The sequence below is a fragment of the Aptenodytes patagonicus genome, chromosome Z (assembly GCF_965638725.1).
Source record: "Aptenodytes patagonicus chromosome Z, bAptPat1.pri.cur, whole genome shotgun sequence".
In the NCBI taxonomy this organism is placed as follows: domain Eukaryota; kingdom Metazoa; phylum Chordata; class Aves; order Sphenisciformes; family Spheniscidae; genus Aptenodytes; species Aptenodytes patagonicus.
The window spans coordinates 6,109,887-6,134,850 of NC_134982.1; positions in this window are offsets into that span (position 1 = coordinate 6,109,887).

The following is a 24,964-nucleotide window of genomic DNA, read 5'->3' on the forward strand; positions in this document are numbered from 1 at the left end:
AACGGGGAACCTGTTCTATGATGTGTGCAGAAATACAAAATGGGGGGGTAGTCTAGAAAAGTTTGCTATAGGGGTTGTACAGCTCATACGGTTACCATCTTGGTTATTATCAACTATTGGGGTACTTACACATAAATTTACTTACAACCCAGCCAGCTGGACTGGCAGCTTTCAACTCCATGTTCAAGCGGGTTAACCCCTTCGTTCCCCTGTCAACAACCCTCTCTCCATGCCCATCTGCATGCCAGGGAGAGGCAGAGATCACCAATATGTCCTCCTCCAACCCCTACCTGTTCTCAAACCACTGTTCTTCTTTTAACTAACAGAATAAAATCTTCCTTGTTAAAAACACTGCTAATGGTCTTGCAGAGACAAGTAGGGAAAAACTGTGCGTCTATGATATTTTAAACTGAGCTCTTTGCTATAGCAGAACAAAAACTGCTTCAGGGAGTGCAGGACTAGCATTCTGCATAGGTGCCTGCAGTGGACAGTGCAAGCAGAAAACATTGCATACAGTGATTTTGCTGGTCCTACACAGAGAGGAGAGAACAGCTCTGATCGTAGAGGTCTGTAAACTCATCAGTTGCTATGCAGAAGACAGCTTCCACACACCCTGGTTTCAAATCCAATGCTTTGATTAGTGCTGCCGTGCTATATTCCAAGAACAGGTTGTTGTTTATTTCCTGCTCCGTAAGAAAAATAAATAAAACCATCTGACAAATCATACTATGATCATGCCAATAAGCATCAGTTGGTCAAATTTCTTGGTGTACTGAAGTTGCACCAGACTGGGGAAAGGGTTCCCCTGCTAGGACAGTGACCGGCCACAGAGCATGTCTGTACTGTAAATAGTCCTTCCTAAGTTACTCCACTGTCCGATGATCTAGAGAAGTCAAAGGGGTGCCAGGGGCCAAAGTATTTTTCAGATTCTTCTGTGAAAACCTTGGCAGGAAAGTTGAGAAGAATATCTCCATTTTGTGTTCCAAGTAAAAAATCTCCAGATCTGTCACAGGGATGTAATTCCTATGTGTTGCTGAAGACCCATTTCCATTCTCTGTCTTCAGGAGCACAGCCTTCATCTTCTTAAATCTGATGCAGCACTGGTCCCCATACCTTTCATAACCTGCTATAAACATCTGCCTGGCAATGTTGGCATACTGCTAGAGAGTTGCTAGATACTGCTAGATACTGCTAGAGAGTCCTTTTCCCCTACAGGTTAGCAAACAAGGCTGTGTTTGAGATTGTTCAGGTGGTGCATCTAAGATAGCTATCCTGAATTCTGTCTCCCTCTTTTGTTGATCGTGACTGTGCAAAGTCAAACAAAATCAACTGAAATGTAAATAAAAGGTTTTGTGGTATTCAGAGTGTTGAAAGAATTTCTAAATTTCCAAAGAAAGCCTTTGCAAAAGATACACAGTATGATCCATAATAGTTAAAAGAAGACCAAGAAAACAAGAGAAACCTCAAAGGCAGTAGCATAAGCATAGTTACATCCATAGCCTTTGTTAAATTTTGAGAAATCTGTTGGGAAGGAAGGATTCGTATATATTTCCAGAATGCTATACTTGTACATGTGCTCCCAGACAGTGCTGGAAAACCTCAGCATTGCTATGATCTACTCCACATTGCATGACACCACCATGAGGAACGGACAGCTTCGAAACAATAGGGCCCAAAAAGTTGGGCATAGCAGCAGTGCACATAATTGCGCTCTACAGTACAAGTGTGATCACAAAGATGGTTATGCACCTGGAAAGAATCTATGTTAAACTGTAAATATAGATGCATTTGTCATGCACTACCTCTTTCTGAGTCTGCAGCTCGGTCATACATCGAGTTCTAGGATATGACAATGAGTAAGGAGACAAAAGGCATGTAAAATCAGCATAGTATTGACCCCTCTTTACCTGGATATTACAAGTGAATTCTTGAAGATCTAACAAGGACCTTTTCTTGTTTTGGAGTGAGGATATAACTTTTCCAAGGATTCTCTCATGTGCCAAAGCGTCAAGCTTATGTTGCAGCTACTACCCAAGTGAATTCCATAAAATGTGGATAACATGCTATCTTTGGAATTTCCATTCCCTAGCAAATATGACTGCACTTGCCAAAAGTATTTTAAGGAAATTTCTAGGCTGCATATGTAAGCAAGTAATCATACACAGGCAATAGGATTGCAGAAGACTTATTTTCCTAGAAAAACTTCAAGCTATTTCAGAACCCTTACAGGCAAAAGGTCACAATTCCAGTTTACTGATCTACATGAAAAATCAGTTTGGTGTGGATGCTGTGAGTGGAACCAGTAGCAAAACTCCATTGATTTTTTGAGAGTTAGCTACCTAACCTTTACAGATGTTTTCACAAACACTAGATGATTGATTGGATTTTTGGGACTCCTAAATACATATGTAGATTTTGCCTAGAAAACCTGTACAGAGTCATAAATATTATACAACGTCATCTTAATTTATGCAGTTTCTGTCTTCACGTGTTAGCTTTTCAGAAAGTTATGCATCTCGAATATACAAACATCACATTTTCTTTCCCTCAGCTCCCATCTTTCTAAATGCAGTAGTGAACCTTTTTGACATATGAATTAGAGCATCGTAATTATATTTTTGCTGAGCAAATGGCAGCTGATGAACTACAAGCAGGTCTACATTAGAAGGAGCAGAGAATAAATCACCACTGTGCTGTTGTTATTTCTAGTTGCATAAGTTGAAGGAGTGTGTGCAGGGGAGAAGAAGGAATGAACAATAATAAAAAAATAGTGATGGGTGCTTCTGGGCCTCTGTTCCGTAAGTTAATGAACAACCTCACTTTCCATCAGTGTCAAAGTGAGGAAAGAGAATGCTTTGGACTTTGCAGGATCCAAAGATGTAGACCAAAGAGATTGCTTTGAATTTACGAATCTTCCTCCCTAATCAAGTTTTGTTTTTTTTTTCTAAATCTTTCAGTTGTTTGTATTTCCTACACACTTGTTACAGTGCAAGATTGACAGGTTCAAGGGTGTTCTGGAACCCCAAAAGTCTAGATCAAAGAATTAGAATTAAATTTCCTAGTTCTTATTTGCTTTGTAGTAGTTTGGAGAAGTTCAATAACTTTTTTGGGGGGGTTTGCTGCTCTTCAGAATAAGCAGAAATTTCAGTAACGTTGCAACAGTGTCACAAACTTCAGTGAAAATGTTTTAAAGATTCCATTTCTGACTATGCCTGTAAACATGTGTGTATATTTTCAAGATGCTGAGGAGTCAGCAGTGCATGCTGACTTCATTAGTCATGTGGGAGTATATCTTCTTTCATAGAATTTTAGTCCAAAGTAGCTTTATGGAGTTAAACAATAGAAGACCACATATACCATAAATCACAGGAAGCAGTAGTGTGTAGACATTATATGGGGAATAAATTAAGGCATTCAGTCATAAAGGCAATAACTTATGGAGAGAGAAATTAAGAAACAGTCAATAGGTTTCAAAATGAGATGAGGAGAAAAAAGGAAGTCAATGAGGCAGGATGCTCAATGAAGCCTCTTTTAGGTGATGAAAGCTGAGGAGAAGACTTCTACATCAATAGCCTGCAGAAGGGTAAAGAAGAGACCCTTGTTAAACAAGGAGAATGAAGGGAAAGAAGGAGAAAAAGAAATAAAGTCAGAGCTCTTACATTTCTTGAAACTCCTAAATTTTTGGGGGACCAAAACTTTTTATAGTACTTGTCTTCTGGCATATGTCTAACGTAGAAACACTGAGTAACTCTACTCTGTAGTCATACTCAGTTTATTTAGAGCTAATAGACATGCTAGGAGCAATCTAGATTTTTCAGTATGTCTCTGCCTGGACTAATTTATTCTATCAGTTTACAAAATGCCTCTGGATGTGATAAAATTTCTATATATTTGAGGTGAGTAAAAGGAAAAAAAATGACAAATTTTCAACAGTATGCTATTGCGATCCTACCAAAAGGAAAGGATTCCATGGGAGAAAGTATACAGCAGTTCAAAAAATCAGGACAAGCCACTCCCAATCAACAACTTGCATGTTCTAATCTGAACAAACATGTAGTGCTCAGCCTTGCGTTTTATCACCAGTCTGGAGTGAAGCTCTCCCTATCAGCACACCTCATTTACAGAGAACTTACCTATTGGTCAACCGAATTGTGTCGCATTATACATTGACAAGGGACTATAAAAGTTGATTATTTGGACAAGTTTCCATTTAAGTCTATTAAAGAGCAGAGTGCTTCCTCAGTAAAAATACAGTCTGTTGCATGAAGCAGGTGTCTGAGAGATTTGGGTTCCATTTCTTTTCCTGTTGTGCTGCTTTAGCCAAGTTGATTGGTTAATCAGATTTTTTTTTTTTTAATTTTCCTTTTTCTGCAAAATGAATTACTGTAATTATCTTCCTGAGGTATTCTTTTGAGAATATACACAGAAATGTCCAGGTAATACATTATAGAGGCCAAACAGGATCTAAAAGATTTTCAGCTCTATTCTAGTAGTGCAGGGGTGAAATGTGTCACTAAGTCCACCAATATTACTGTGGATTTACACTAACTTGTAACTGTTCAGATCTTCTTTTGAAACATTTGAAACATTCTGATCTACATTTTGAAACATTCTGGTGTACTATTTTTGTCATATTTTTTCATCAAAGGACATGTGCATGACTTTTACATCATTACTGAATTAACCATTCAAGACCATGTCTGGGTTATGAAGAATCAAGTAATTGCCTATTAAAAATTATGCATTACACCTAAAAGACACAATGACACCAGCAACGAAATTACTGGCAATCCATTTACAAGTACATGTTGATTTAATTAGGAAATTAGCTGATTTTTTTTTTTTTAATACTTGTTTCTTAATTAAAGTCTTCACGGTGTTTGAGTGCATATTAAGTCCATTTGGAATGGATGTACTAGCCACATTTTGGGATACATTTAAAATTGCCTGAAGACCTTCTCCCCCCTGCCATGCTTTCACTCATATTCATTACATAAATACAGAAAACTCACTCCATTTATTTCAGACTCCCATTTCAACAAAAGGAAAATTAAGTGGAGAGTTGTATGTCTTCTACAATAAAACATGGAGAAAGAAGAAAAAAGATCATTGCTGGCAATTGGTTTATGATAATACCTATTTATCATCACTTTGCAAAGGTGTAACCTGAACTCATTTTCAGATGAACAGTATTTCCATTGCTGCACAGTTTCATGACTAACACAGACAGCACTGACTTGATCTGACTTCCTTCGACTTTGACTGAATATCCCTGTTCTCTGAGTAAGTTCTTGTTTGAACCAGGGTGATATTCAGCCAAACGCCTAATTTTGAGCTTCAGATCAAGGCCAAAACTACCAAAGAGACATAATGGACACACAGCCACAGATGTGGCTACTTCTGCATGCCATTACTGTCATGGTTCTATTAAAAAATAAATCTTGTTCCAAGTTGTGTAACTTTGGGTCATCATCTCAAAATCCATGCTTACCAAGTGAAAATAGCTGTTACAGCTAAATATAGGTAGCATAGTCCCTAAAAAGGATTGACAGAATCACTTTAGTATCCTTAGATGGACCTCTAAGGCTGATTTTTGAGATACCCACGTGTAACAAATATATGTCTACTAGGAAGACTATATGCTCTACAGAGTAACAAGTATGCTATTTCTGACTTCTGTGAAATCTGATGAAAATCTGTGTCCTGAACTTCTTTGTGCTAATAGCTGTCTAGAGTGTATGGTTAAGACAAATCCTTAATTATAAAATTATCTTCCCCATTTAGGGTTGCAGTCAGGTCAATTTTTTGTTTATTGGGCCAATAGTGAGTGAAATAAAGTGTTGGTGATAAATTACTGGTATTACACTGTGATAATGATAAAGTAAATTATTTTAGAAAACTAATTTAGTATTTTAATAGTAACATAACTGAGATTTATATGAACAATTTTTACACTCTTGACTAGTAACCCTTTTATTGATGAGTTAATGGCCAGCTAGATAAATTAGGCTCTGTCAGCTTCACCCAATGCCTTATAACAACTCACATTGGTCATTAACTGGTTGATTGGTAAAGTGTTTTATTATTGCTTTGGAAATATTGCCTAAAATGAAGCACAGTAATTTCTGATCCTTTATCATTTTTATTTTGATGGCTTGAATTTTTTTAATCAAAAAATGTGATGCACATTGAGAACCCAAAATCTAAGCAGTTAATGTGATTTAAGCTGAAAACATCAAAGTTACTTTTCAAATACAGACATTTGCACTTTAAATAGTAGCCCATTTATGCCCTGTGAAAACATCAGGGTCTATAGAGAGTTTAAATCTGTTCTAAAGAATTCCACATGCACTCAGTTGTAAAAAGGCTGGATACATTTGATAAGGTAGCCATTCTATGCAATATTTTCTAATTTAGCTATATGAAACATTTTTTCTTAACATTCACACAAGTTCAGGTAGGTTTTTTTTCCTTACCCCAGTTCAAAATGTGCTTATCCAAGATACATAATGGATATACAGATTGACTGTTACGTCCTCAAATGTTTTGATTTTTTTAAGTAATATTTTACTTTCTATGAGTGTTCCCACATGCACACTTTATTGCAGTCAAATTAATGAGTCAGGGTGAATTTCTGTTCTTTGAATTAAGTGAATAACTTACAGAGAACAACATACTCTTGTAATTAAGAGAGCTGCAGTGCGAGTTTTCACAATGCATCATATGTTAATAATTTGTCAACAGCCCTTTCTTAATTTTGGGGGTTGTCAGCTTCACTTGCTATATATTCTAAAACCAAATACTCTTTTGGTCCCTAATTCATTAAAGTTATCTCTACTGTGTTGTTTAATTGTGAATGTTAACAGCCACAATCTCTTGCTGCAGTTGGATAGAATCAAGTGAAGAGGGGAAGGGGCTGTAAGAAACAACAAGAGTTTTGAATTTCCTAATGAATAACTTAAAATATGTAAAAGAACAGCAATGACAAGGGATCTACTAAAACTTTTTAAATGTTTTTCTCAGTGCGATGCAGATATTCCCCAATGAAGCATGATGAAGGAAATCAAAGATAATATCTGACTGTGACTAGAGGTAGCCAAGCTCAGTTGTCGTTTCCCAGCCACAAACTTTTGCAGTTGTGTGTCTGATGTTCCTTGCAGGGTTCAGGAGAATCGTTGTAGAACTCATTAAGTTATGACTGTAGGAATTCTGCCCTCCCTCTTGCATTAAATAGTGCCCATCCCTTATTAAATATTTTTCATGCATCATATGGGGTGATTTACAGCTCTTTACATGTTTTCCCTAAGGATCTCTAGAGCTCTCATCACCATTCTGTTTGATCACTTCAAGCTTTAATACATGCAGTCCCAGTACAATTCATACCAACTGTAACGGAATCTAGTTGATGGGCTGATACTGCACAGGGAGAAACCGTTAGGGATTTAGTTTTTGCTTTATCAAGAGTCTGACAAGAGAATAGTGGGCTCCTCTAATTTCTCGTCATGACAGTTTGTTTTCAATCTCTTGAAAAGCCTTCAAGCATGAATGCACATGTATAAAAGGTCGGATCTAGTTTTCCAAGGGTTTTCAGGAATGAGGTTAGCTTGCTATCTGCAAGCACACATGCAAGGAAAATTTGGTTGCTCATATATCTTGGGGTGAGAAAACAAGGACAAATTGAAAAAAAAAATATTTTTTTTTTAATTGGAAAAAACCCAAAACAACAGACTGAGCCTGATTGGTATCAGTCCAAGACTATTAGTTTTGTCTATGGATGGCTTCCCCTTTGATTCCACAATGAAAATACTAGAAATTGAACAGGGTTCATGAAAGCCTGTAGATTTGAAAGGACTAAGATAGGTCATCTAGTCCAACCACATGCACAAAACAGGTGTGAATAAAATGGGTTGCTCAAGGCCTTGACCAATTAAATTTTTAATGTTTTCAAGGATGGAGATCACACAGCCTTTCTGGGGCCCTGTTCCAATATTTAACCTCCTTTGCATTAAATATTGGCTTGGACTCCTGGCTCTTTATGGTCTCTGCAAAGACCTTGTTGATCTCCTTTTGACCCTTCCTGATGGCCCACAGTCCGCTTACCACTTCTGATAGTTTTTTACTTGGCAACTCAGCACCTCAGCCAAAGCACACCTCCCACAGCTGAGACCACCACCGTTTCCAGGTTGAGGGAGGAGCACCAGGCACTCCCTACAGCCTGCATGGCGGCATTCTCCCTCAGGAGCTCTATCTTGGAAGAGGCCTCTCATGTGCCACGGTAGTTGTTCCAGCTGGTGCCGGTTACGGCATAGTGGTGCATCACCACCCTCATTACACAGGCTTAAGTGGAGATCCTGGGCCACCTATTTCTGTGAGCTCCCTCTTCTCCTCCAGTTATAGAGCCACTCTCCAAGCACAGTTGAACAGATGCTTAACACTTTTTGATCTTCAGTCAGTTGAAGACAAAAGGTGTAGGCACTTCCTAATCGGGAAGCAGCCAACAGAAGCTGATTGTTAAAACTGGCAGAAACAAAAGCCTACAGATGCCTTCAGAATGCAACCTTCAGCAGCAGCAACAAACCACCACAAGTTCCCAGAAAATGATCCCCAAAGAAATCCCCAGAAGTTTCCTGCACTCTGAAAGAACTGCTGAAGTCTTTTGAGATATATGAGTTAGCAAAGCAAACTATAGGCATTTGCTCGATTGTACAGTATGTCAGAGAGTCCATATTCACAGCTAGGAAAGAGCCAATGCTTAGCTCCAAAAATGGTGGTATTTAATTCATGGAGGAAAGTGGATTCATTTTCCTTAAGTCTGTCCATCTCCACTGGTTTATTTGATTTAGTTTCCTTAAACAAGATACACACATAAACATCATTACTCACCTTTTTCTTGGTTCAAAGTCTAAAGAGGTTCTTTGAATGATAAGCTTAGACTAGATGGCTTAGTGATATCTAAAGACGGTGGAGACGAGTCTGTCTCATATGGAACATCAGTAAACCCAGCAGAATCCAGCCTTTGCCTCTGAACAGTTATTAATGTGCTTCTGTCCCAGGACAGTTTGCAGTGAGAGAGAATACAAATATACTATCTCTATATAGATCTTAATGGTTTTATTCAGGTTAATGAAAGAGACCCTAAGAAATCCACATGGCTTATTGAGTGGGCTAGGAGATATGTTTGTATGTAGGTAGATTCTGGCAGGATTTTTTTTTTTTTTTCTTCTTTTTTTTTTCTACACTCATTAACTTAGAAAAATTGTATTCAGTGTTAGCTGACCTAAGGAGCACATTTATATTTGCTCAGGCAGCAAAAATGTAGACAAGAAAATGTCTTTTTCAGCAACATAAAGACAGATGAGGCATACAAGGAGAGTCTTTAGAATACTAATTATATAACTAACTTAATTAGTCTCTGCTTCAATCAGAAGACAGTATGATAACACCAGCAAGTTGGTTTATATCCATAGAGACTAAAACACTAAAAACATACACAAAGAGTTCTCCAGGGTGTTGTGTTGTGTTATGTTTATGGCCCTTGGAACAGAGCAGAATCTATCCAACTGGATGAAATAGAAAATTATGGGCAAATGTAAGGCAGATTTTTATAACGCAGAAATGGAACAGAAATATAACACCCACCTCCCTGAAGTCAAGTCAAACATAAGAATCAAGAAAGGCACCATGTTGTTTCTATTATAGCAGTACTTAGACTGACAGAGGGTCCCTAATGTATGAAGTGTTTTCAAAGCCCTAAGTCAACCCTCCATTCCAACACAGCCAGACAACGTAAAGAACGGGACTAACAAATAATGTCCTTATTTTGCAAGTAGAGAAATGAGGCTCCCCCAAAGTGACACAGGGAATCTATGAAAGCAAGGCAACTGAAACTTGAGTCTGTCATTTTACAATTCATTAAAAAAAGGATGTGAACGTAGCATAGATTTAATTTAAATGAGCATGCGAAAGTACTCTGGAAACCTCAGAGAAATGCAGGCAAACGTTCACAGCTGGCCACATAAATTGGTTCATTCCTGCAACTATTGATTCACTCGTATTAGTCTCAGAAGGTTCCCAGAAGCTACAGGATTTTTCCCACATTTCTTTGCATGGTATGGGTTGGCACTGAAATTATTTCAAACTCACTCTAACTGGTCAGGATATAGAATACCTATAGCCGCTTTTGTGAATTCTAACAAAAATATTACTCCATGCATTCTGGGATACCTTATTGCAAAACTCTCTGAAATGTAAAGGGACACTGAATACAAACGATGATGGAATTGGCAGTGATAACGCTTTTTCTTTCTATTCCAGCTAAGTGAAGGCAAAGACTGATATTCAGCAGAAAACTATTAAACATCACGTGGCTGTCTTTGCCTGAAACACCGGCAAAGGAGTCTGAGGTATCTGTTACGTTAATGGTACCAAAAATTGCTCACCAAGGAGGAATATCAGTGAGCAAAGAATTCCTAATGCCAATATTGTGTAACAAGTAACACTGTACTCATGAACTCCCTGTTAATCTGAAAGAATATGTATATGCAGAAAATAAAATATAGCTAACCAGCAGTGTTAGAGGATCATATGGACAGAAATATCCTTTTGGGAAGGAAAAAAAAAAAAAAAAAAAATTTGGCTTTGATGTCTCTTTCTTCTGTCTCTTATTTTCCTTTACCATCTATAACACTTCTAAAATACTCTCAAAAGGAAAAGAAAATTTCTTTTTTTTCCCTAAATATTTTAATATAGTTATTCTCTTTCTGAGAACAACTGTGATATCTTTTCCCTTGTCAACTCACTAAGTTCCACCCACACAGATCTTAGAGGGTAATGAAATTAAAATTATGTGGCATTCTCTTCTATTTCTTGCATTATGGAAGAGTGAAAATGGGAACAGAAAGGAAAAAGATTGCATCAAAACTTAGTCTTAACTGCTGATTAACTCATTAATGTGATTGTTGAAAAAATAAAGGAGAACTAAAGTAAAATGAATAAAATAAAAATAGTATTAGAAAAAAGTGTGTGAAAACGGGTGAATAAATAACACATTCTTTGACCTGCTTTAATAATCAAAGTATTGCAAAAAAAGGTCCAGGGAATGTATGATAAAACAAGTCTTTTGCCCATCTCTCTCCCTCCCTCCCTCCCTCTCACACACACCCTCACACACCACTGAGGTTAACAGACAAGAAGTCTCTGTGGAAGAAAAAAAGTTAAATTTAAATTTCATTTGGATGGCTGGTGCCTTCTTCTCCAGAAAATATGGGAAAAGAAAGGATGTAAGATGTTATATTTACCCATTTCCTTCCATGTTCCCCCTACCCTTCCCAGGAAAAATAGTGAAAATGAGCTCTTCAGTGAAAGGAATTTTTAAAAACTTATATACACCCACATGAAAATCCATACCTAAATTCCTTCTGTCACAGATTAGGAAAATAAGTATTTCCTTTTTTTTTTTTTAAATTGGGAAAAATTTTTTTTAATTATGATTGAAGTTTTTTTTTTTTCTTTTCTCTTTAAATAGTTACATTGTGATTCAGTAATTTTTTTTAACCTTGAGGCCTCCATGTTGGCATGTTGGTGAATACTGAAGGGTAGGAGAACTGTCCCCTGAAGTCTGTCCCCTGTCCCATTAGTGTCCTTTGAGGCGTACCCAAGAATGTCATCTCCTGCCACAGGATTCACCTTTTGTTAGGTGGATAAGAAATTTGAAGGTTACATCTATATTTTCTCTGCACTTCACTAATCAATTGATAAAAAATCACTCACCCTAATACATTGTCTTTTTAAGACTTCTGGTATTTAAACATCTTTCCCTGACTTCAGTAGGACCAGTTACAGACAAATTCCCACACAGAGATACATAGTAGATGTTACTTGGATGTTACCAATGAAATCAAGTGAACCATCCATGCCAGTGGTATGCTTTACTCCAGATTTGAAGCTGAATCAGTGGAGAAAATTCATGTCCATTGGATATTCCAATCAATAGAGGTGTCTGAGAAATGAATGTGGCTCAATATATTTAGCAAGTTAATTAGTAGACATCTCAGTTTTGGACTTAATTAGTAATCTCAGAATAGCTCTAACCTCAGTATTTCATGAGGCCATAAACCGATAAAGTCTACTTGCTATTATTTAAATTAATTTCCAAGCAAAATATTAGTTAGCGTCAATAAAGATGTGTTTTATAATATAAAATAAATAGTATGTGAAGGTAATTAAAGAATACAATGTTGGGTAGAACTATGAACAAGTGAAAAGTAAATATTCAATGGCCAATAAGTGAAGTATTGAATGGGATCAGACTGAGGGTTTCCCATATGTTTTGGGAATTTTTTAATTATTGAAATTGAGCATTTTATGGGAATATACTTTTTTGTTTGTTGTTTGTTTTCCCATGAGTTTTTCAACATGAAAGAACCTGGGGAGACATGCCAAGTTTTCAGATTTTCTACATGGAGCAAAAAAAGAAAGTTTTCTTGTTGAATACAACATTTCTAAGTTATTGATGTAGGCTGATGTTTTAAAGACTAGATTATTTTCCTTTTAAATATCTTTTTATAGAAACTTGGAACCCTTATTTCCACCCGAACAAAGCGGTAACAGAGAGAAAAAAATATTTAAAACAAAGAAATCTTCGTATGATATATAGGTTTTCTTCTTCACAAAGAATTGCTTTTTGTCGAACTGCAGGCACTTTATTGTGCCAATTGCTTCAGCATTCCCTATTTGTAGTAGCACAAATCCCCTCCATGAACAGAATTTCCCGAATAAAGGAGATAGGTCAGTTTGTGGTGTATTTCTTTTATTTCTCAGCTTAATCTTATCTTATTGCTAAAATGTTAAATATCCTTTTAATGCTAGAAAGTAAGAGAGCTGCTGTGTCTCTGCCTACTTTGCCCCTATTAAATGCATGCATTATTTATAGACCATATCTTTAAGTTGCTGCAAGCACATTATCGTTACATGTCTGAAGTTGCCAATATGGAAAACGTTAATTGCTCTTTTAGCTTCATGTAAAGTGTTTCAGGGAGTGTAATAAGATATGAGTTCACCATTTGTTTAAATAGAATTAAGAACTAGGAAATTATATTGTTATCATCACTCAGAGTATCTGTGAAAGAAAGAAAGGTGGTGTTGGGTTGACGGTTGGACTTGATGATCTTAGAGGTCTTTTCCAACCTTAATGATTCTATGATTCTGTGATTCTAAATAGATATGACTCTGGAAGTCACAAGATTCAGTGTTCAGCATGAGCTCAAGAGATGCCGTTGTTTTCTCATAGTGTATTTAATTAATGCACAATTACATAATTAACACATTAAATTTTACAGTCTGTAATTGAGAAATGGCTTCACAAATGTTCAGTCCCTATTTAGGACTTGGATACACAACTAAGTTGACTCTAGTTAAAGATTCTGTTTAGAAACTCAATTAGAGACTGCCATTCCCAAAATTGTACAATAGATCACTTGCACATTCACACAATTCTCAAATAATATCCAGATGAATCTTAATAAAACTGTAGAGAGAAAATTTGATTCAAAATGAATTTAAATGATCCATAAATCTACATGCTGAAATTCTTAAAATAACAGTTTTCCAGCCTTTCCTTCATTTTCACATAACTGTTCACATTTTTATTCGTGTTTGACATTTAAGACATTGAATAAATTTTTAAAAAGAAAAAACTTTTTTTTTTTTGTTTCTTCTATCTGAAAAGCTTATTTTCAGTTTTGCTAATTCTACCGATATTAGTGGAAAATGAGAAACATAAGAATTCTCATAAAGAGGTTTTTTGTGGCCAAGGGATACTCCATAGTGGATAGGATTGTGGGTGAAATGAGAGCAGCCCTGCAGAAAGATATCTGGGGGTTTGGGCTGATGGCAAGTTGAATATGAGTCAACAGTGTGCCCTGGCAGCCAAAAGGGCCAACCGTGACCTGGGGTGCATCAAGCACAACATCGTTAGCTGGTTGAGGGAGGTGATCGTCCCACTCTATGCTGCACTGGTGTGGACCCACCTCAAGTACTGTGTGCAGTTTTGGGCACCTCAGTATAAGAAGGTGTGGTGGGTTGACCCTGACTGGACGCCAGGTGCCCACCCAAAGCCACTCTATCTGTCCCCCTCCTCAACTGGACAGGGGGAGAAAAATACAGTGAAAGGCTCGTGGGTCGAGATAAGGACAGGGAGATCACTCAAATTACCATCACGAGCAAAATAGACTCAACTTGGGGAAATTAGTTTAATTTATTACCAATCAAATCAGAGTAGGATAATGAGAAATAAAACCAAATCTTAAAACACCTTCCCCCCACCCCTCCCTTCTTCCCAGGCTCAATTTCACCCCCGATTTTCTCTACCTCCTCCCCTCCAGCAGCACAGGGGGATGGGGAACAGGGGTTGGGGTCAGTTCATCACACATTGTTTCTGCCGCTCCTTTCCTCCTCAGATGGAGGACTCCTCACACTCTTCTCCTGATCCAGCGTGGGGTCTCTCCCACAGGAGACAGTCCTCCACGAACTTCTCCAAGGTGAGTCCTTCCCATGGGCTGCAGTTCTTCATGAACTGCTCCAGCGTGGGTCCCTTCCACAGGGTGCAGTCCTTCAGGAACAGACTGCTCCAGCGTGGGTCCCCCACAGGCTCACAAGTCCTGCCAGGAAACCTGCTCCAGCATGGACTCCTCTCTCCACGGGTCCACAGGTCCTGACAGGAGCCTGCTGCAGCATGGGCTTCCCATGGGGTCACAGCCTCCTTCGGGCATCCACCTGCTCCGGCATGGGGTCCTCCATGGGCTGCAGGGGGACAGCCTGCCTCACCATGGTCTGCACCATGGGCTTCAGGGGAATCTCTGCTCCAGTGCCTGGAACACCTCCTCCCCCTCCTTCTTCACTGACCTTGGTGTCTGCAGAGTTGTTTCTCTCACATATTGTCACTCCTCTCTCCAGCTGCAGTTTCTGTTGTGCAGCAATTTTTTCCCCTTCTTAAATAGGTTATCACAGAGGTGCTACCACCACCGCTGGTTGGCTCAGCCTTGGCCAGCGGTGGGTCCGTCTTGGAGCCAGTGGCATTGGCTCAATTGGACATAGGGGAAGCTTCTAGCAGCTTCTCACAGAAGCCACCCCTGTAGCTCCCCTGCTACCAAAACCTTGCCATGCAAACCCAATACAAAAGGACATCAAACTGTTAGAATATGTCCAGAGGAGGGTGACCAACGAAAGGGTGAAAGGCCTTGAGGGCAAGACTTAGGAGGAGCAGCTGAGGTCACTTGGCTTGTTCAGCTTGGAGAAGAGAAGGCTGAGGGGTGACCTCATCACAGCCTACAACTTCCTCAAGGCAGGGCAGCGGAGCAGGAGGTGCTGATCTCTCTCTGGTGACCAATGATAAGACACAAGGGAATGGAATGAAGCTGCATCAGGGGAAGTTCAGATTGGACATTAGGAAAATGTTCTTCACTGAGAGGGTGGTTGGTCACTGGAACAGGCTCCCCAGGGCAGTGATCATGGCACCAAGCCTGTCAGAGTTCAAGGAGTGTCTGGACAATGCCCTTAGTTATATGATTTAGTTTTTTGAAGTCCTGTGAGGAGCAAGGAGTTGGACTCGGTGATCCTTATGGGTCCCTTCCAACTTGGGATATTCTATGATTCTATGATAAGAAATCCCTCCAATACTTAAGTGATTCAAACAAACAGCTTTTCTGCAGAGGCATCCCCTTTAATGCATTGTATTCCGGATGGATATAACATTAGCTTTGTGAATTTCACTATCATTACTAATTTGTTTTAATGCCTTGGAAAATAGATAATAAAACCAATTAATAAATGAAGAACTACTTTACGAGCAGGAATGCTCTGTGTCCTGGTATCCATAACAGTGCTTCAAGTGGAGGTAGGAACTGATTCAGAAACACCCTAGGTGGACTGCAACTTTATTGTACTCTTGTGAGTACAACTGCATAATGAATCTTTCTTCAATTAACAAAACAAGACTCTTAAACTACAATGTTCTAATTTATTTGGCATTGGAAAATTTAATGGGCTCAGAAGACAGCACACTAATGGAGTCCTCTGTATCAAAACATCATCAACTATGCATTCTTTGTATTTATTTTTGTATTTCAGCTTGCATGATATATCAAATACAAACAGGAGTATAGTGCGCGTTTTTCCATTCATTTGCTCCAGACAAACGTTTTATCATCCTCGTGTTCATCATTTAATCATACGAAAGACCAAATATTTGCTGGAAATAAGAATAGACAGGAAAGTGGGTCAAGATGAGAAAATAAGCAGCAAGCTTTGGATTATGCTGACATTTATAGGTGGCCTGATAAGTGAGTAGTAGACAACAATATAGTTGTAATTTCTCCATGTAGGTTGTTATGGTTTTAGACCATCTGTCTTTCTAAGCCATTTCGGCATGCGAGGAGCTAATTAAACATAAGATAGGACTCTATACAGGGGTAAATGAGTTAAGCATTTAGTGGCCAGTGACATTCAAGCAATAAAATAAAGAAATTTGTAGTGACACCAAACATAGGATCAAAATATAAAGAATGGTTGTTTCTTTTGGCTATTTGAGCATCTATCAAGAATATTGAAGTGATGATTTTTTTTTTTTTTTAAACACTAAATGATTAATTTTTACAGAATTAGACCATAAAATACCAGGCTTGGAAGTGATCTTTGGAAGTTGGTTCCAAATACTCCGCTCCCAAGACCCAAATCATTCATTCCAGATGTTTGTATAACTACTTAAACTTCCTGTATGCTCTTGCCAGCTCTATAATTGGATGATTGTGACCTTGGAGGCAAATTAAAACATTAGTTTTCATCAGTGTTCCAGTAACTTTACTTTTTAGAAGTCAGGGCACTTACTTGACTCAATATAGCAAGGTACAACTGTGGCGAATAATTTCCTGCAATGTGTCAATAAAGTAAAGACCATACAGATTCCCACTTAATGGGAAAATATTAACTGACCTGAAAATATTGTATTCCTTGCAAAAAGGAAAAAAAAAAAAACAAACAAACAATAAAACTAATTCTGGGTATCATCCTACACAAAAGGATACAAAAGAGAAAGTTTTAAATACAAAAAATGACAATTTGTAATCACAGCCTAATTGCTGTGTATAAGGCCGCAGTGAGGTCAGCATAAAAAGCATTGAAATGGCTGTCTCCTGCGAAGCAAATATTGCCTAAGGATGTCATCGGAGTGGATATGATTGCAGAGAATGAAACCCAATAGCATGCAAAGAAGATCTGAAGAACTGTTATGAAAAAGTAAGGCACGAATGTATGCTTTCCTGTATGTTTTGCAAACTTCTAACAATTTCAAGCCCGCATCACTATCCTGCCTTACCAAGTGCTCTTTTTCTTCTTTGTGTCTCTGTGTGTATGTACAAAAAAATTTACACATATCTGGTGTCAAATATATTAAAAATGGTCAGATTTTAAGAAAGTCAGATATTCCCATTCTTTAGATATGGTGTAGACCTATAGCTAGGGTATTAACTAGGGTATTTTGGAGGTGGTACAGGGTGGAGGAATGTGTGAATGGTGCATCCAGCACTACCTAGTTATTCTTAAAGAAGCAGAATGATAGTGCCTACAGTATGTTAAAGAGAAGAGGACCGAAGAGAACAGTAGATAAATAAATAAGTGAAGACAGATTATGTAGGAGAGCTTCTGCCTTCCTCCGTCACAGCACGTTTGAGCTGTGCCCTCCACTGCTAAACTCCAGTTCTGCAACACATGGAGGGGAATATAGTCCTTTCTCTGACATAAAAGCATGAGTGTGATAGTAATTTCATTATTTTGATTTATTTATTCCTAACCATATGGCAAGTAACAAATAACAGACAAGCAGCAACTGAAGATAACTGTGGATAGAACGGAGTTCATGTAGGTAATCCCAGTATCTAGTAGATCAGTGATCAGATTTGAATTTGTGCAAAACATCTTGGACTTGAAGAAGTCAGAGTTGCCCAGGTAAAATTCTACAAGGTAGGAAGCTTTTCAACCTGACTGTACTATAATGGTCATATACCTTGCACGTATAAGAACTTCTTCCCCTTCAAGAGACTTAAAAAGCAGTGAACATTTTCCCTTTTCATTGAATTACAGGCTTTTGTGTTCTTTCAAGTGAACGGCTCTGAAAATACTGGCTTTTGAACTGTGCCTAATCCATATTGTTGCTTCTGTTGTTTGGTTACCATCTGGACAATTGTTCTGTTTCAAATTTGCGCCTTGTCATCCATCTACATTTAGCTTGTGTGCCTGCTCCCTCCCGTTCTGCACTAGTACAGGTGGTGACAATGCCGTGGTGTGGTGTGAGCTCTGAGTCTGTAGAAGTTCTGTGCTAAAAGCTTTTCAAGCTTTTCCTTTCAGGTTAGCAGTCTGTGAACTTCCTCCTACAGTTCAACTGAAGAATTTGATTTCTCCGTTGAGTTGACAGAAGCTATTTTTGTGTATGTTATTTCACTGTCTTTTTGAAGAAGAGCTTGAAGTTGAAGGAAATAACTGGTGATGCTTTGTGCAATGTGAACACTTTTTTGGGTTTCCTTCTCAGCTGAAAATAGTAGATAGGCAAATGATTACAGCAGTGAATGTGACTTGTGACGTCAATGCTATTTCTGGCCCACTTAATGGAATAATCCATCAGAGGGAGAGCATAATGACAGGCAAATGATGCATAAGCAAACAACACTTGTGATGTTAATCCAACTTCTCCTCTTTTGTACCAGGTAAAGGTTACTGTGGCAATGAATGAGTCACTTCTGTCCTGTCATTAGCCTGTTAGTAGTAACAGCTTGTTGACTAGCTTCAACCAAAGTATCTAGTCCTGGTTATCTTCTCAGATCTTATACTTCATGCTTCCTGGCAATTTTACAGACCTATACACTCTGCCTACAGTTCCTCTAGGATAAGAAGTCAAAGGATATCTTGAATGACATGTCCCTCCTGTAAGAAAAGTTTATTTTGTGGTCTAAAACTTGTCTGTAATGCTAGAATAAGATTTTTTTTTTTAATTGTGGGTCAAGTTGTTTTCAGGGAGCCATGTGTGGATTCAGATAGTTTTTCGCAATTAGATGTTGTAACAAGCAGCTTTAACTTGTTCTTCTGTTACTGTGTGGGCTTGTGCTTCATGCAATTACTGCTACATCAGCATCTATCGGGACGTCTGGTGAAGACAAGAGCTTTCCTATTTTCACCTTCTGGTTTGTACCTCACATATACAAATTAGAGTAATTCAGGTGACCACCACACAACCGCATTTCATTCATGGAAGTCCTCCATTGCTGCCAATGTTGTTGCATCAAGTACTAATTCAAGTCTGCACAGCATGTGTTTGAAGCAGAAAAGTCCACTGTGTGGAAGAAATGCTAGGAGGTGTTTGATGAACTCATGCCATGTTACATATTGGCAAACATCTGAAATTCAAGACTAGAAAATGTAGTTTTCACCATTAAGTTCTTTAACATGTGGATATAAGTGGTTGTCTATTATAGCTTTCTTTGATTCCTTTGAATTAACACAAACATCGACATTCAAGTAACACCTGTCTGCACTGTGGATTTCTGTTGCTGAAAAGATGTTCATCTCCAGAATCCAGATTTTCCTCTGGATTCCCCATTTTATTAATGTTTATTAATATAGATATTTCTAGAACAGTATTAATCTAATTTTAAAGAAGACATTCAAGGTAGATCAGATGAGATGCCCAGAAAGTTCCCATTTCGCTCCTTTGTTTATAAGGAAAATCCAGAGTGACCAGGCTCAGATGTAGATGTATCTACATTGCGAATGTTTGAAGTAAGATAAAGTGAGTCTTACCTTTCCATCTATATTTGTGGTGACTAGTGCTGAAACCCATTCAGAGGGACCTATGTTTTTCCTTATTGTCATTCCAGGTTAGATTTTTCAGCTTCTGGTTGCTCAATACCTCTCAGTGAAAATGGCTGGTGGCTTACATTAGCTTAAATTTTGGTATCACAGGATTTCCACCCTTTTAAGTGTTGTCTTGGTATTCTGTCATTTGTATAGCTGAAACGGGAGCCTGCATTGCAGCAACGTGTTCAACGTCTGGGGACACTGAAGCAGTGACCTATTTGAATGTCCTGTTCAGCAAGCAGGTCCCTGCCTGTCATAGTGATACGCGCCATGCAGACTTCAGCAGGTATGAATGTCATAGAATCATAGAATCATAGAATCATTGAGGTTGGAAAAGACCTCTAAGATCATTGAGTCCAACCCTCGACCCAACACCACCATGTCCACTAAACCATGTCCCTAATCGCCTCATCTACACGTCTTTTACATACCTCCAGGGATGGGGACTCAACCACTTCCTTGGGCAGCCTCTTCCAATGTTTAACCACTCTTTCAGGAAAGACATTTTTCCTCACGTCCAATCTAAACCTCCCCTGCCGCAACTTGAGGCCATTTCCTCTCGTCCTATCACTTGTTACTCGGGAGAAGAGACCGACCCCCACCTCGCTACAACCTCCTTTCAGGGAGTTGTAGAGAGCGATGAGGTCTCCCCTCAGCCTCCTTTTCTCCAGGCTAAACAACCCCAGTTCCCTCAGCCGCTCCTCAGAAGACTTGTTCTCCAGACCCCTCACCAGCCTCGTTGCCCTTCTTTGGACATGCTCCAGCACCTCGATGTCCTTCTTGTAGTGAGGGGCCCAGACCTGAACACAGTATTCGAGGTGCGGCCTCACCAGTGCCGAGTACAGGGGCACGATCACTTCCCTACTCCTGCTGGCCACACTATTTCTGATACAGGCCAGGATGCCATGGGCCTTCTTGGCCGCCTGGGCACACTGCCGGCTCATGTTCAGCCGGCTGTTGACCAGCACCCCCAGGTCCTTCTCTGCCGGGCAGCTTTCCAGCCACTCTTCCCCAAGCCTGTAGCGCTGCATGAGGTTGTTGTGGCCGAAGTGCAGGACCCGGCACTTGACCTTGTTGAACCTCATCCAGTTGGCCTCGGCCCATGTCATATTTATATACATGCAACCAAACATAAAAATTGGATTCTGCTTGTAACTGACTGTACAAATCTAATGATTTGGCACTGTTCTGTTCTGTTTTAATGGATTTACTTTTTACTACATAAGAAATAAGGAAAAAAATAAGTATACTGCCAAGAATAAGCCAGTAAGAATAACATCTTTGGCTTACCACCTGCAACGCTTAGCCACGCTGTCTATAATAATCATTGCAACAACTTAAAATATTCATTTTGTCAGCTTATTAATGTTTAATGTACAATCCAGAATATTTTCAGACTTCAAACTGGTGGTCACAATCATCTCATATAACTTGAGGCACACAGCTGAGCTGGAAACTTAGACCTTAGATAATGTTAAATGTTCTCAGTTTCATGCTCTACCTTGATTATAAAATGTAACTGTCGTCCTTTTTGTGATTTAGCAGCTAAGCCTCTATGTTCATGGTACATGTCTGCACCAATAGTTTAAATTCTTTCCTTCAGTCAGAACCTTTGGCACACAAAAACAGACTGGAAATAAAATAGTTACTCTCAGGATCATGTGTTTCACCGTGAACGCAGTAAAACATAGCAGCCTTTTACAGTACATTTTCTTCCTATGTGTTACGAGAGTTTGGGTCATCTCTTCACAATAAAGTAGAAATAGATCAAATAGTATCCATATTGGAGTTTAGCAGGAGCCTACGAGTCCAAATGTTTAGTGAAAATTGAAAGATAGAGAAAGCAAAACAATGTCTTAACAAAATACTTTTTTATTGATTCCTTACCACAGAAGTTTTGCGCACTTGTCACCAAGTATTCACAGGTGCTTTCCTGGCATGATGAAGGAAGAACCTGGACTGCTCTGACTGCATTTCACACTCCCAGGTATGAGCACTCCCACACCAAAAAAAAAAAAAAAAAGACAAGGAAAAGACAAGGAAAAAACAGGGAAAGGAAGGGCAGGGCAGGGCAGAGAAGAGAAGAGAAGAGAAGAGAAGAGAAGAGAAGAGAAGAGAAGAGAAGAGAAGAGAAGAGAGGAGAAGAGAAGAGAAGAGAAGAGAAGAGAAGAGAAGAGAAGAGAAGAGAAGAGAAGAGAAGAGAAGAGAAGAGAAGAGAAGAGAAGAGAAGAGAAGAGAGAAGAGAAGAGAAGAGGAAAGGAAAGGAAAGGAAAGGAAAGGAAAGGAAAGGAAAGGAAAGGAAAGGAAAGGAAAGGAAAGGAAAGGAAAGGAAAGGAAAGGAAAGGAAAGGAAAGGAAAGGAAAGGAAAGGAAAGGAAAGGAAAGGAAAGGAAAGGAAAGGAAAGGAAAGGAAAGGAAAGGAAAGGAAAAGAAAAGAAAAGAAAAGAAAAGAAAAGAAAAGAAAAGAAAAGAAAAGAAAAGAAAAGAAAAGAAAAGAAAAGAAAAGAAAAGAAAAGAAAAGAAAAGAAAAGAAAAGAAAAGAAAAGAAAAGAAAAGAAAAAGAAAAGAAAAGAAAAGAAAAGAAAAGAAAAGAAAAGAAAAGAAAAGAAAAGAAGAGAAAAGAAAAGAAAAGAAAAGAAAAGAAAAGAAAAGAAAAGAAAAGAAAAGAAAAGAAAAGAAAAGAAAAGAAAAGAAAAGAAAAGAAAAGAAAAGAAAAGAAAAGAAAAGAAAAGAAAAGAAAAGAAAAGAAAAGAAAAGAAAAGAAAAAGAAAAAAAGCATGGCAAAGATGTACTAGTAGTAGTTGTCAAGCAGTTTGTATTCAAAATTGCTTATTCTTTTGGCTGGTGGCTATAAATATTAAAGAAGTCCATACTCATACATGAAACATTTTGTCTTGATCTGACAGAAGCAGGGCCATTGCCCTTTTCTGGCCTCACCACTTGATATCAAATGTGAAGATGCAAACTATTTTTAAGGTTCCCTGTGTGGCCCAATGGCTGTATGTGTGTTTGCCTACAGCACAGAGAAAGCTCCTGGTCACTCTGTCATCTACACTGGCTACTACATACTTGGGTGTACTGTGCTTCATTTTTGGGTACCTGCCTTAATTTCCTTTGTAAGTACTAGTGAATGGGGAAAGGGGCTAGTTTGCACCCAGAATTTCCCCAACAACTAGCTGGGGTGCAGATAATATGTGCATCTAACCAGAAAATTCAAAATCAGTCTGCTACCCCTGATTTAAGCCTTAGTTTTGTGATGCCATATAGGGTCAATAACTCTTCTACAGTTATATGCTGATTTCTACAACGTCTCTGTATGTCAGTTATCCTTAATTAAAGTGACATTGTTCGTCATATGAATCCATACTGTTTAGACAACCCTGGTCAGGTTACTGTCAGTTTTTAAATAAATGCCTAGGAAAAAAAGAGCACAGAAGTTTTGTGCATGCGCTTTAACTGACACAACTTCAAATACTGAAATAAGAGGAAAAGCGGTAGCGTCAAAACTGCTCTGAAATGCTGAAGTGATGGGCGCAACTTGCGTCTCTCAAAAATGCCCTTTTGTAATGCTTCTCCTCCCAGCTGAGTGATGTGGAGATCAGATGAATATATAGGCATTCACCAGACATCTACTTGCACCACTCCATCAGGACTCGGGAGCAATCTCTTTGCAAGTAAATTCAGTCTGCCAAGGGAACGGATTGGCCTGAAACCACGCATGTAAACCACTTCAGCCTTGGAAAGAGTGGCCGCATGCAAGTTTTGCTGCACCCACTGGGCTCCCTGGCCTGTGCTAAATCTCAAACACACCAGGAAATTCTTCAGGGTGATGACAGTCAACAAAAGCCAAAGCTCTGCCAGGGACTGTACTAAGTTATTTCTTTTTTAATAATATAGATGAATATTCCCAGACGTTGTTTAATATACTAGTGCAGATCTGCTCAGTCAGTTCTGTACACAACCAGCAGCAGATAAGAGTGCTCTCTCCGTTAATGCCTGTACAACTTTCAGGAGTGATTAATATACTAATATATAAATCTCTTATCAGAAAATCATAACCTATTCCCTTGGTGCCTCTGATTCATAAAAGGGAAATTCTAATACCCCCCCCTTTCTCAGATTATGCAATCATTGGCCAGGGACTTGAGAGTCTGCAGGCAGGAAATTCTTGGTCCTCCTACAGGCCTTTAGATTACATTTATTTATATTATGTAAACAGAGTTATTTTCCTTTCCCATAAAATCTTCAGAGTTACGGGGTTCTCCACCCCAAAAAAGTCCATGATGTAAAAATTATTGATTTCAAATTTTCAATTGTATAAGAACTGAAAATCCAAAGAATATTACAGTTGATTAAGCTAAACTTGAATAATGTATTTGAAATTGTTCATTTTTTTCTAGCTTTTTACCATTTAGTTTTTTATTTCTGAACTTTGAACCTTGAATATTTTTGAAAGTACTAAATGGGACATTTGAACATCTTCAGAATACCTTTTTTTTTTTTCAAAAGAGAATGAAAAGGGTATTTAGAATTAAATGGAACATATCTTCCTCAGATAGTAACAAACTTACATGGAATGCAAATGTTTTGGCTGCATTGACTCATTTGTGAAATCTTTTCACAGACCGTGATGAATATTCATGTTAGTTAAAATTTCTCTTTGTTTGACTTTTTGGAAAAGAAAGGGCTTGTTACTATGAAAACTTGCATTTAATTTATTTAAATGATTTTTTTTTTTTTCTTCTTTATCCTTCCTCAATGCATTCAATGTCACTCCTGCTAGACAGTGAAGTGAGTGGACATTGGCTGTCTATGGACAAAATAGCATCCTTTCTCTAAGGCGGTGAGCTCTTTTTGCTTAAACCTGCCTTCATCTGTTATAATACCAGTTACTGCACAAGTTTGGAATTAATTTCCACAGAACATCAGTGAAAAGGTAGTCTCAGCCTTGCTTCATTGCTCTATTTTCCTATCATCTGTAAATTGCACTACCTTTTAGCAGCATGTTCCAAGTTTCAGTGCTTCTGATATTTTGTGAAATGAAAATATTGCATAAGGGATATAAT